This window comes from Eschrichtius robustus, chromosome 12 (genome assembly GCF_028021215.1).
Source record: "Eschrichtius robustus isolate mEscRob2 chromosome 12, mEscRob2.pri, whole genome shotgun sequence".
Classification (NCBI taxonomy): Eukaryota; Metazoa; Chordata; class Mammalia; order Artiodactyla; family Eschrichtiidae; genus Eschrichtius; species Eschrichtius robustus.
Window position 1 is genome coordinate 40,532,270 of NC_090835.1, and position 11,922 is coordinate 40,544,191.

The 11,922-nt window shown below is 40.8% G+C and overlaps 1 long non-coding RNA gene across 1 annotated transcript; it reads left to right on the forward strand.

Moving 5' to 3' along the window:
- The first annotated feature begins 108 nt into the window (after positions 1-108).
- On the forward strand, positions 109-10,695 carry LOC137773889 (uncharacterized). The gene is made up of 2 exons (XR_011075745.1): positions 109-560; positions 10,370-10,695. It is a non-coding gene; the product is annotated as an uncharacterized lncRNA (long non-coding RNA).
- Positions 10,696-11,922: the final 1,227 nt, after the last annotated feature.

The window sequence follows — 11,922 nt, forward strand, 5'->3', positions numbered from 1 at the left end:
GACCCCGGCGCGGGGCCCAATGGGGGACGGCCGCGGCGGGCGAGGCGGGACTTCCGGCAGGGTCGCGAATGGGGCGGGCGCGCGGGGGGCCCTGGGGGTGCCGAGGGTGCGAGTCTGAGCAGCTGGGCTGTCGCAGAGGGTTAGCATCCGGAGTGTGAGAGTGGCAGGGCCTTCAGGTCGTCTGCGCGCGTGACCCGCTCCTCCCGCTGCGAGTGAGCAGGCCGGATCAGGGCTGAGCCAGGAACGAAATCCAGCTCGCGCCCCGGGCTTCCACCCGCCTTCCTCGCCGCGGCTCGTTGCCACGCCTCTTCTCTTCTCCATCTCCCCTCTGATTTTGTTTCTTTAGGGAGATGAGAATTTCTGCCTCACGAGATTGTTACGAGGATGAAATCTACGTGATGGCGCATTGTAAACGGTACAACGTTAGGAAAAGGACAAGGTGGCACTTGCAGCTCGGAGTGCTGCTGGGCGGGTCTGAAGGTCCCGCCCCCTCCCCCTCCGCTCTCGCGTCTCAGAAGTGAGAAAGGGCCTTATCCCCGTTATATGCAACAGTCCTCCAGGTGAGGCTCCTGTGTGCGTTCAGTGGAATCCAACTTCAAAAGGAGAGATCTCGGTGGGGGATACCTCGGAAGCTGGGTCAGGATTTTACAGCTGGAAAGACCTAGAATATGCTTTTAAGATGTGGCCATATCCCTTCATTTTTGTCCAATTAAATTCAACAAGTATTATTTACTTTCTGCGTTGGACAGAAGGGTGAGGGAGGTGAGCATGGACCATCATTCATTTAAATAATTATTCTCTATTTTGAGCAGGGCGTGGTGCTATGACGTGTGGGGATGACCCCTGCACGCATATTGATATATACCAGTTGATAGGCAGGTGTGGAGGATGCAAAGACCCTGCCCCCAAGGGGCTTACGGCCTAGTAGAGAAGATGAAAACCTGCGTAAAGCAAAAAGAAAGTTATAAATGCTGGGGAGGAAGTATAAAGTATTCCAGGGGCAGAGAGAACCATGTGAGCAAAGGCATCCAGGTGGAACAAAGGGCAAATCCTAAAACTATTCAATAGTTCAGTGTGAGGAGAGGGCTGGGTATGTGAATGTTCTTTAGAGGAGATAGAGCAGAAAAAGCAGAGTCAGGAATGCTACGCTAGGATTTTGACTTTATTTTTAATCAATTATTTTTTGTAAGACATTTTTATGGTTCTAAGTAGGAGAGTAAAATATTGTATTTTAGGGACGTTATTCTGGAAGTGTGAGGGTAGAGTTGGCTGGGAAAATATTAGCTAGGATACTAATTAGATGAGTGTAATGAGGGGTTGAACTGTGCTCAGCGGTGAAAAAGACAAGAAAGATAAGGAGAGGGTGATTGTAGAGCTCCAGGCTGGTCCCTGGCCACAGGTATGTGGAGACCTGACTGTACCCGAGTGACTGGAGGGATTATGCACTGTTAATATGATTAAGTTGGAGATGATAGATTCAGCCTCATTCAGATTGTGTTTGAAGTGCTGTTGTGAATGTTAAGTGATAAAGACGTGGCCTCTGCTCCAAAGGAAGTTCTAATCTGCAAGAGAGGATGAGAAAAGCATGCAAGTAAGTCTTAAATCAAAAGCTAGAGGTGGCGCTGCAAGAGGCACAAGTAGAACATTCTAAACTTTTTCCTTCTTGAACATTTTATGTTTTTAGTTTTGTCCCTGAAGGTCTTTTCCTATTCTTGAACCTTGGACTCTTCTTAATGAATGGCTGTATCTGGTGAGGCTGATAGAATGATCCATTTTATATCAAAGTGAGTGCCAGTTAGTGTCTATCTTTTCCCTTCCCTCCCATATATTTCATCTCTTATTTCCTAGTCATTACTTTAACTGCCTTATTTTTCTCATCCCTGTCCAGTCCCTAGATTTCATTCTTTGCTAACATCTATGTCTAGAAACTTCTCCACTTCTTCTGATGTTTCCTACTCATTCTTCAAGGCGCTACTTTGAGCTTCTATTAGCAGTTTATTCTTCCGTGTGTGGTAGCCCTATTGAGAATAGTGCTGCTGTGAACATTGGTGTACAAGTATTTGAATACCTGTTTGTTTTCAATTCTTTTGGTGTATACTGAAGAATAGAATTGCAACTTTGCTTTTTTTTCTTTTTGGCCGCGCCTCTCAGGCTTGCAGGATCTCAGTTTCCCGACCGTGGACCGTGGACTGAACCCAGGCCATGGCAGTGAAAGCACCAAATCCTAACCACTAGCCCACCAGGGAACTCCAACTTTGCGGGTTTTTTGGTTTTTGTTTTTTGTTTTTGGCCACTCTGTGTGGCGTGTGGGATCATAGTTCCCTGAACAGGGATAGAACACGCTCCTGCACTGGAAGTGCGGAGTCTTAACCACCAAACTGCCAGGGAAGTCCCCCAACTTTGCTTATTTTTAAAAGACAATTAAAACCATGAAACACTCTTAGCATTCTTTCTTCAAGTATTGGTAAGATTTGTTTTCTTTTTCCATCTGGGTCTCTGCTCAGATGTTATCTCAGAGACAGCTTCCCAGACCTTGTGGATTTATGTGTGTATTCTTACTTACCAACTGTTTCTCCCTGGAATACAGATCCTTGAGAGCGAGAACTTAATCCTTTGTTCACCACTGTATCCTAAGAAAATTGCACAGTGCCTGGTCCTATTTAGAAATAAGTACTGAATAAGTGTTGTTGAATGAGTGAGCACTTTCACCTGGGAGGCTGGTTCCAGTTTAGGGAAACAAGCAGTCCTATTGGGGGGACAGAAATTGGTAGTACTTTTTTAAAGGGTGGTTTGGCAGTATCAGATTTAAGATGTGCGTGCCCTTTGACACATTTCATTTCTAAGAGTGTATCTAACCATCATCATGAATGTGTGAGAAAATCATTGGTGCCTTATATTTAATGTTAAAAAAAACCCTACACATCTCTTATTAGGAGACTAATTGAATGAAATAGAATATATTTGGGACTTCCCTGGCGGTCCAGTGGTTAAGACTCCACACTTCCAATGCAGGGGGCGCAGGTTCAATCCCTGGTTGGGGAACTAAGATCCCACATGCTGTGCGGCACGGCCCAAAAAAAAAAAAAAAAAAAAAAAATCTGTATTAGTCTGCTTGGGCTGTCAGAGCAAAGTACCAAAGACTGGGTGACTTAAACAACAGAAATTTATTTTCTCATAGTTCTGGAGCCTATGGGTCCAAGATCAATGTGCCATCAGAGTTGGTTTCTGGTGAGACCTCTACTCAAAACCTGTAGACAGTGTCCTCACATGGTTTTTCTTCTGTGGTTGCTTGGAGAGAGAGAGGTCTCCGGTGTTGCTTCCTCATGTAAGGACACCAGTCCTATCATATTAGGGCCCCAATCATAGGCCCTCATTTAACCTCAGTTACCTCCCTAAAGGCCCCATCTCCAAACACAGTCACATTGAAGGTTAGGTATTCAACATATAAATTTAAACATATGGACACAATTCAGTCCATAATAACATTAATTAAATGAAGGAGGAAGCAGCAGTTTAAAAGGATGAGTTAGATCTAGTGTACAGACATGGAAAATATACAGGAAATGTCGAGTAAAAAAAGCAACTGCTATAACCAGTACGTTTATGATTCCAAGTACTTTTTTTTTTTTTTTTTGGGTGTGTTGGGTCTTTGTTGCTGTGCTTGGGCTTTCTCTAGTTGTGGCAAGCGAGGGCTACTCTTCGATGCAGTGCTCGGGCTTCTCATCTCAGTGGCGTCTCTTGTAGCGGAGCATGGGCTCTAGGCACGCGGGCTCTAGAGCGTAGGCTCAGTAGTTGTGGCGCATGGACTTAGTTGCTCCGCGGCATGTGGGATCTTCCCAGACCAGGGCTCGAACCCGTGTCCTCTGCATTGGCAGGTGGATTCTTAACACTGCACCACCAGGGAAGTCCTCAAGTGCATTTTTTATTTTTATCTTTTTATCAATTTTTATTGGAGTATAGTTGATTTACAATGCTGTGTCAGTTTCTGCTGTGCAGCACAGTGAATCAGCTATACACATACACATATCTACTCTTTTTTAGATTCTTTTCCCATTATAGGTCATTACAGAGTGTTGAGTTCCCTGTGCTATACAGTAGGTTCTTATTAGTTATCTCTTTTATATTACATAGTAGTTTGTATATGTCAGTATCCCAATTCATCCCTCCCCGCCACTTTCCCCCTTGGCAACCGTAAGTCTGCTCTCTACATCTGTGACTCTGTTTCCGTTTTGCAAATAAGTTGATTTGTACCATTTCTTTAGATTCCACCAAGTGGCATTTTTTAAAAAAACATGTTTATACATATGCTTATGTAAGCACAGGACATTTCTGAAAGGATATATCAGAATTCTTAACTGTACAGCTAGGTCAGAGTCTCTCAGTTTTCAGTTAATACTCTTCTATGTGGTTTGCTTTTGGGGAGCCAAAAGTATGCATTCCTTTCATGATAATAAAAAGTAGAAATGAAGTATTTGGAATATGTAGGGCTTCTGAGAAAGAAATGTGGTTATAATGGTAGCTGTTAACACACCTATGCTGGCAGCTGTGCATACCTTTTCAAATATATTCAACTCAGATGTACATTTCTTTTTAAAATTTACTTTCTATTATGAATAATTTCAAACATACACAAGTAAAGAGATAGTGTGTGTTAGGTGAGGCAATCTGCCATGGACCCTGAGTGCCCCTGCAAGTTCTTGTTGGGTATATCAAGAGTGCAAGGCCCTGACTGCTCTTTACCTGGGCTATTTCTCAGGATTGTGTTTTCAGCAAGCAACCTTGAGGGAAGAAGTATTACCTCCCCCATGACAAAGGGCAGACTTAGCTTCCACTTGCTATAAAAACTGAATCTACCAAGCTCAGTGTTCCTCTCTGGTAATGAAATCCATTATGTGAGCAGACAAAGGTGGTCAGCCCTTTGTGTCACACCCAGGAAACTTGGGGCAGGAGAACTGTTGCAAACCAATATGAATGTCTGGCAACTGCTTTTGCTGTGATTAACATCCTTTGTGTCTGACCCGGGGGCTTGTGTCTTCTGCCATCATCAATGGAACAGTAATAGGGTAGCTACCAGTTTAGCTTGTGTAGGTTAAAATTCCAGACCTGCACCTGCATAGTTCCTGTCAGTACAATGAACACCCATAGTCCCCATCTTTCCCACCTAGTTTTAACAATTATTAACTCAAGGCCAAATCTGCTTCATCTATAAATCCCCATCAGCCAATGTCCACCACCCCAGATTCTTTTAATCAGATTATACCATTTCATCTGTAAAAATTCCGGGGTGCACCTCTATAAGACTCCTTTTATTCAGCACAGTCACAAAACAAATATCATACTTTTAAAAAGCTGGTAAATCCTTAATATAATTTTTATAATTCTTAACTATAGATAAATTATTTTGGGTAAATTTGAATCTTATCCCTGTCCTTTGCACCAATATTTTAAGTTTGGTGTCATTGCAACATCAAAGCATGAATGTAGTTTATTTATTTGTTGACTTCCCATGGGTTAATTTTTTGGACCTCAAAGTGCAAAGATAGGGGAATTTGGGTAATGAAGTATCACGTGTTTAGATATGCAGTAAACACAGTTATAAAATCAATTATTTCTGACAGAAGCTCTAGTTAATGTCATTGGCCAAATTGTACAAGTCAGTTATCCGCAACCTTATAAAATATTTATTGGTAAAACTAGAAAGAGAATGTGTAGCTCCCAGGCTGCTTTTTAGCCATCACTGTTAACCATGGTACTGCCAAAGGACCAACATATAGGCTTTTTCAGAAAAGTGAATGAAACTGACTTCTGGTCAAGATAGTACACACTTTGATGCCAATCCCTTTGCTCCAAACACATGGTAGAATTAACAAGAAAAGATTGAAATTACATATCCATATTCAAAAACAAGATAAACTCTTTTGTTGACCAGGAACAAGGAGCTGTAATCTTGCTGGGCTATGGATCCAGAAATAGAGGCAGTCTGGAGTTTGTAACTTAAAAGGTAACAGATTGAAGGGGTGGGTAGAACCATGGAATGTGGCTAACTGGGGCCTGGATTGCTGCTTGCAATTAGGAATTTAGGTAGGGCTCCCTAAACTCAACAGAGATTGAAAAAAACTACATCCCATCTGTGCATGAAGACATAGTTTATATGAAGTTGAATACTTAGGAAGCAGACACAACATTGAATCCAGACCTAAGTCCAGCTACCCTCTCACTTAGTGCCTGGAAACTCCTGTCTCCCAAATTTCATGGTGCAAACAGAGTCTCAGATTACTAATGTAAGACTTGTTTCTGGTTGGCGTTCCTGGAGAATTGGGTAGAGGTTACCACAAAACCATGAGGGAAGGAAAGATAACATGTATGGGGAAACTTTTTCCATTCATGAAAAGCTTAGAAGTTAAGCTTCCAAAACATACAAGAAAACCTAGCCAAAAGAAAGGTAACCAACAAAATCTGCATCAGGAGATGAATTCACTGTAGTTGAAATGAAAATAATGGAGCGAACTAATAATAACTTTAAAATAAATATGTTCAGGGACTTCCCCGGCAGTCCAGTGGCTATGACTCTGCACTTCCAGTGCAGGGGGTGTGGGTTCAATCACTGATCGGGGAACTAAGAACCCACATGCCTCGTGGTGTGGCCAAAAAATAAAGTTAAAAAAAACCCTAAAATATGTTTAGAACACTCAAAGACATAAAGGAAGGATACCTTTTCTTTCTAGAAGAATAAGAAATTGTGAAATAAAAGTGGTCAGAAATGAAATGGTAAAGGTAGATATTTAAAGAACCAGTTAGAAATCCTAGAAAATAAAAATGCGGTTATTGAATAAGCACATCATGAGCAAATGAACCAACCCTTAGGGCAATAATGCCCACCCCTGATTCAGAAGGAGGACTAAGGTCTTATTTAGGAGGAAGATAAGAAGGTGAATAATTTAGGATTTTGTTAGAAATTTTTATTTAGAGTATAAAAGGAATGTAAATATAACTCCAAGTCAGTCAAAGGGAAATAAAACTATTCATTGAACAGAAGGCAGGGTATAAGAGAAGCAAAGAAAAAGCATGGTAAACAGAAAAAATACATATATATGAGATGATAACAGTACATCAAAACATAGCAATGATCACAATGAATGTAAAAGATTTAAACTTTGCTCCTTTTTGCCCTCACACCGGGGAAATCAGTGACCAGCCACTCAGAGGTTTTTTGGTGCCAGGCCTCTGCCCTTTGGGTCTTTTGAGTGGGACATGTAATTCTTCTATTCAGCACTGGAGGTCAGCAGCGTTCACTACTGTATTTCTTTCCCCTAGGATTCCCTATAGTACTTCGGTCAGATTCTCACGAAGCAGGAATGCGTTTCTTTTAGACCTGACTTATCTTTCACCTAAGTCTCATTCCCAAATTAAAAAAAAAAAAAAAGTATGGTCCTTAGAATTTCAGCTGCTCAAAATAGTTGCCAAGGATGTATTTAACTGCCTGGTAGATCTAGGGAGCCAGATTTTTTTACAGATTGTACTTCTTCATTGATGGGCATTGGTTAGATGTTCTGTGAATATGGCTGTATAGCTGCAGAATGAGGCTTCGAGCAGGATATACGTAGCTAGAGAGCCTTCACTGGATCTTAGGACAAATAGATTTATACAAGATATTGTCTCTACTGTTGTTGAAGACTGTTATGAATCTTTCTGGCTAACAGTTAACCTTGAAAAATCATATGGTTTGTTCACTCTCTTGGTGGTGTACTACCAGATAGGATTCTTTTTCTGACTCTTGCCTTTATATTTGCTCAAAAGTTTATGGGGCTTTGTCTTAACCCTTCCTAGGAGAAGCAGAGAACCAGGAGGGATTCATATGTGGGAACACCCTTCTGCTGTGACCAGTTGTCCAATTTTGCCATTTTCATCTTTACTACGTTAATTAGTGGTAGTGGCTGTTAGTCAAGAGTCACTGACTGCAAATAATACTTGGTTACTTAGGCTGAGTTTGAAACCAGTAATTATGTTTAACTTGTGTTTAAGTAGGCAATGGCTCATTTTAACTTCATTTAGCTGATGTTGTCACGTGGGAACAGAATAATTTCCTTATGCTACTAAGACCTTAGTATATTACTATGGCCCATTGTAGATGTCTAATAACTTTATGGAATGAGTATGAATTGGCTAATGGAGTCTTTTCTTTCCAGAGTGACTGCCAAGGGAAAGAACTTTTAAAGTTGAGCTGTGAAATTCATCCTTGTTAAATGGCTTTTCCAGAACTGAACTATGCCATTTATTAAAGCTTTAAAAGACATAGTGAATGTTCAGAATTTCTACCTTGGGTGTGAATTATTTGTATGCAGAAAAACAAAAGAAAATTGAATTTTAAAAGTAAAATTTAATGCTGAAACCCCTGAGCAGTTGAAAGTATTATTAGAACTGGTAAAACAAATCTCTGGTGCAGTAAGTCAGAGAATCTCTGGGAAGCAGTAATGATTGGAGAAGGTGTGGAGAGGAGCTTCTGGCTGTCTCCAGTTCATAGCTGGGTGGTGGTTACACAGGGGGTCCACTTTGGCATAATCTGGCGAGCTCTACACTTATAATTTATATGCATTTCTGTAAGTACATCACCCTCCAGTAAATTTTTTTTAAACTGGTATTTACTGAATTCTACTTTAATCCAAACTGCATCCTAAAGTTCCTCAGGCGAAGGAAACTTCTCCAGGTCCCTGGTCTTTAGCCTGTCTTGTCAAGACTTTGGTTCCTTTGGGTTCCAGGAGGCCTACTGAGCAGTGAGTCTTCCCCAGTTTCTTCCAACTATTTAGTTGGCCAAAAAGTTCGTTTGGTGTTTTCCATAAGATGGGTCTAGTGGCGCTTAGTTGTCTTTAACTTCATTTGAAACAATTTTGTTAGATTGTATTGTGACAACTGTCATATCAGCATGCATTTAGAAAAAAACTTATCAAAATTGGTGAATTTTTGTGTAGCCATTTTAATATTGAAGATGGAAGAAAAAAGCAACATTTTTGGCATATTATGCTTTATTATTTCAAGAAAGGTAAAAGTGCAACTGGAACACAAAAAGAGATTTATACAGTGTATGGAGAAGGTGCTATGACTGATCAAACGTGTCAAAACTAGTTTGTGAAGTTTTGTGAAATCTGGAGATTTCTCGCTGCATGGTGCTTCACGGTCAGGTAGACCAGTTGAAGTTGATAACAATCACATCGGGACATTAATTGAGAACAATCAACGTTATACTACACAGGAGATAGCCAACATATTCAAAATATCCAAATCAAGCATTGAAAATCATTTGCACCAGCTTGGTTATGTGAATTGCTTTGATGTTTGGGTTCTGCATAAGTTAAGCAAAGAAAACCTTCTTGACCATATTTCCGCACGTGATTCTCTACTTAAATGTAATGAAAACATTCCATTTTTAAAACAAATTGTGAAGGGCGATGAAAAGTGGGTACTGTACAGTAATGTGGAATGGAAGAGATTGTGGGGCAAGTGAAATGAACCACCCCCAACCACACCAAAAGCCAGTCTTCATCCAAAGAAGGTGATGTTGTGTATATGGTGGGATTGGAAGGCAGTTCTCTATTATGAGCTCCTTCTGGAAAACCAAATGATTAATTCCAACAAGTACTGCTCCTAATTAGACCAACTGAAAGCAGCACTTGACGAAAAGCGTCTGGAATTAGTCAACAGAAAACACATAATCTTCATCAGGTTAATGCAAGACTGCATGTTTCTTTGATGACCAGGCAAAAACTGTTACAGCTTGGCTGGGAAGTTCTGATTCATCGGCTGTATTCACCAAACATTGTACCTTCGAATGTCCATTTATTTCGGTCTTTACAAAATTCTCTTAATGGAAAAAATTTCAATTCCCTGGAAGACTGTAAAAGGCACCTGGAACAGTTCTTTGCTCAAAAAGATAAAAAGTTCGGGGAAGATGGAATTATGAAGTTGCCTGAAAAATGGCAGAAGGTAGTGGAACAAAAAGGTGAATACGTTGTTCAATAAAGTTCTTGGTGAAAATGAAAAATGTGTCTTTTATTTTTACTTAGAAACCTAAGTCACGTTTTGGCCAGCTCAATAAGACTCACAAGGGACCCAGAAGTAATGTCACCACTATCCTTCTGAATGTATTGTAGTGTATGTTTCAATGTCACTGTCCTCTGTAGTTTTATTAGAGAATGACTGGAAATGACCTTGGAGTCATAACTCTGGTCAGCACATATTAACAAATTAACAAATTATTAAACCTGGTTTGATCTTTATCCCTACTGTTATATAAAAAATTGTCATAAGGCTTCGACTGTAGTGTGAACTGTATCTAACTATGTTTTTTAAATTGTTGAAATAATTTCACTAACAGAAAAGTATAAAGAAGAGTGCAGGGCTTCCCTGGTGGTGCAGTGGTTAAGAATCCGCCTGCCAATGCAGGGGACACAGGTTTGAGCCCTGGTCCGGGAAGATCCCACATGCTGCGGAACAACTAAGCCCGTGCGCCACAACTACTGAGCCTGCGTGCCTAGAGCCCGTGCTCCACAACAAGAGAAGCCACCGCAATGAGAAGTCCACGCACCGCAATGAAGAGTAGCCCCTGCTTGCCGCAACTAGAGAAAGCCTGTGTCCAGCAACGAAGACCCAACGCAGCCAAAAATAAGTAATAAATAAATAAATAAAATTTTTTAAAAAGAGTGCAAAGAATTCCTGTATGTCATTTACCAATTTCCCCTCTTGTTGATACTTTATCACATTTACTTTATATTTTCTTTCTCTTCTGAAAGTTTGCAGATGTGATGCCCAATTACCCCTAAATACTTCAGTGTGTATTTCCTAAAAATAAGGAAGATCTCCTCCACATAACCATCAAAATGAAGAATTTTGATTTCACATTGATGTAATACTATCATCTAATCCGCAAACGCTATTCAAATTCTGCCAGTTGTCCCAATAATGTACAGGATCATGTGTTACATATGTTTGCCATGTCTCTTTAGTCTCCTTCAATCTGGAACAGTTCCTAAGTCTTTCCTTATCTGTCACAACCTGAATAGGTTTTAAAAGCACAGGCCAGTGACTTTGTAGACTGCTTCTCATCTTGGATTTGTCTGACGTTTCCACGTGATCAGATTTAAGTCAAGCATTTTGGCAGGAATGTCACAGAAGTGAACTATCCTCATCGTGTGGCACGCCATGCTGATTTATCCCATAATTGGCATTGTTGCCCTTTTTTTAAAAACAAGATTTATTTATATATTTATATATTTATTTATTTTTGGCTGCATTGGGTCTTTGTTGCTGCGCACGGGCTTTCTCTAGTTGTAGTGAGCGGGGGCTACTCTTCATTGCAGTGCACTGGCTTCTCATTGCGGTGGCTTCTCTTCTTGTGGAGCATGAGTTCTAGGCACGTGGGCTTCAGTAGTTGTGGCTCTCAGGCTCTAGAGCACAGGCTCAGTAGTTGTGGTGCACGGGCTGAGTTGCTCCGCAGCATGTGGGATCTTCCCAGACCAGGGCTCGAACCCGTGTCCCCTGCATTAGCAGTCAGATTCTTAACCACTGCGCCACCAGGGAAGCCCCAAGGCGTTGTTGCCTTTGATCACTTGGTTAAGGTGGTGTCTGCATGTTTCCTTCACTATGAAGTTATTACTATCCCTTTTGTAATTAGTAGGTATCTAATGGGAAGATGCTTTGAAACCAGGTGGATATCTCAGTCCTCTACAAAACTCCTCTGATATTTTTAGCATCTATTGATGATTCTTGTTTGAATCAATTGTTACTATGGTGGTTGTCAAATGGTGATTTTTCTGATCCCATCACTCTCTCTACATTTATAGTTGACGTAGAGAAGCACTTTCTCTTCCCTCCACTTTCCCATTAATTCATTTATTTATATCATTATGCATCCATGGATTCCTATTTTGT